We start from the raw sequence: 2347 nt of genomic DNA on the forward strand, positions 1-2347 counted from the left end.
GCAGAAGGTTGGTAATTTGGGAGCCAGGTGGGCAGAGCAGAGACCACCCTGGCTGCCAGGGGCCTTCACAGCTCAGAAGGACATAAGCAAGAGAATGTGGGACTGGATATTATGAGACTTTGACCCCTCAGAGAATAAGGAGATTTTCCCCTTCTCCTGCACTAGAGATAAGTCAGCACTGCTGGCTGCATCAGATCTGCAGGTGAGACAGATTTGATCACCAATGGGATGGGAAGCCCCTTGGTGAACTGTTTCACATTAATGTTCATACTTGGAAAGATAATTTTCTGCTGCTAACCGCTGCAAGTTCTCTTCATCTCAGATGAAGTCTGCCAGAGTAAAATGAGAGAGGCCCATGGAACTCTGTAAACAGAAAAGTGCAATGAAAATAGGAGTCACTGTTCAGAAAAAGACAGGGATGTCAATTTTCCCGGCACTTGTCTCTCAGTGTATCAGCATCCCTTTCCCTGCAGAACGTGCTTTCCTACCTCCTCACACCCTAGTCTCTTTTTTACCGACATTTCTTTTCACACCATGCTAATTCATGCTTTGCGTGCTTTTTTTTCATCCTGCCGTGTGGCTGACAAACCTCAAAGTCGGTAGGTGGTCATGGAATTGTGCCCCAAATCCTGTAAGGGAAGTAGGTGCAGAGTTGACATGACTCAGGACAGAATCTTTCAGCACCAGTTCTGGGAGCTTCCAGATTGCAGAATGCACGTCCTATCGGCTGCTGAACCCACAAGGGTGCCTCATTTGGGCCCCAGGCGGGTGCATAGGCCAGACAGCACCTGTGTTCCATGAGGTGGGCTTCCTCCCGTACCCACAATCAACTGAGCCATGTCCGCAGGCTTGGCAGCCTAAACAGGGCAGGATGTTTCCAAACATAACCTGCCATTGAAGAAATCAGTTTTATTCTGTCTATACATTCTGTCATTGGCAGCCAGCCTCTCTGACTTCAGCTGATACGCCACTGTGGCAGGAAGCCAGGCCAGGCTCGGCCAGCTCAAAAGTCTGGCTGAGGTGTCTGTGCCTCTTAAACACCACCAGGAAGGAGCTTTCTGTGGGATTGCTCTTTTGTTAGTTGATAGAACACACATTTTGTTTTCTAGCGTGATTTGGGTACCAATTCCAAGGTACAGATGTGTATTTTTAGATCCTCTCATGTGACACTTGAATCCTCTTGTCATATGAGTCCATTTTCTTTTCTTACAACCACTGGTGAAATATTTTGCTCACAAAGCACTAAAATCTGATGCAACCTGTCCAGTGGACAAATTGAACGACGAGGATGGGATTCGAACCCATGCGTGCAGAGCACAATGGATTAGCAGTCCATCGCCTTAACCACTCGGCCACCTCGTCACATGCATTTGCCTCTTCTTTAATACATGACTTAAAGAATAGACAGAAGAGCTATTTATTACTCCAGTCCCAGGAGAATAGAAGTCAGTGGTTGATCCAGGGACATAAAAGATTGAACAGCAAATTATTTAGACAGGATGTTCCTCTCAATACACAGAGTATTTCAAGTGCTTTCACCTTTTTGTAAATCTGTTCAGCATGCCTGTAAAAGTAATAGAGGGTAGAAGCCTTTTTGCTTTCCATGGAAAATGCAGGAAAAGTTAAAGGGAGAGAGGAATAGAGAATCACTGACTTGGCACAGCTGAAAATAGCTGTCCTCTGGGGTGATTTTCTCAAACTTTTCTGCGATATGGGGGGAGGGGTGTGCTTTTAAATAACCCCAGGCCCAGGTCACACCTGAGACCACTGAAGTCACAACTTCAGTAATTTGAACTTGTAGACAGCCGCGATGGGTGGTCAAGTCTGAGAACTATCATTCTGTTAACCTTTCAGGGGACTGATCTCTCTTTATACTTGAGTGTTTGGAGGATATGACACCTCACATTGGCATCTGGTTTGGGGCTTGGAGGAAGAGTGGGAAGCTGGCGGTGGAGAAGAGAAGGATTCCGTGGCAGCCCAGCAGGTACAGCAGCATGGGCACCCCCGTGATGCTTTGTCTTGTAATCCAGCAACTCCAGAGTGTGCACACGCCACTTCCTGGAGCCCCTCATGGCTCTGCTCACATCACCTCCTGTGGGAAGTCTCTAAGCTGCTGTTGGTGCCTAGGGACATGGGCCATATTTGATCACTTCTGCCTCATCCACCCATCCCTGTTCCCTAGAGATTGCTATGGGGAACAAGGACTGCATCTTTGCTCTGGATCCTAAAACATATCTGATGTTTTTTAAAATATTTTTAAGGGAGTTGGTAGATGAATTAATTGAGTGATATAAATACTCACCTGGCTTGTTATCAATTCATCTCAATTCAGTATATATTATTAAAT

At 46.2% G+C, this 2347-nt stretch overlaps 1 non-coding gene across 1 annotated transcript; it reads right to left on the bottom strand.

The window, feature by feature from the left end:
- Positions 1-1280: 1280 nt before the first annotated feature.
- Positions 1281-1362, bottom strand: TRNAS-GCU. The gene has a single exon. It is a non-coding gene; the product is annotated as a tRNA-Ser (tRNA).
- Positions 1363-2347: the final 985 nt, after the last annotated feature.

The sequence above is a fragment of the Lynx canadensis genome, chromosome A3, assembly GCF_007474595.2.
Source record: "Lynx canadensis isolate LIC74 chromosome A3, mLynCan4.pri.v2, whole genome shotgun sequence".
NCBI classification, from domain to species: Eukaryota; Metazoa; Chordata; class Mammalia; order Carnivora; family Felidae; genus Lynx; species Lynx canadensis.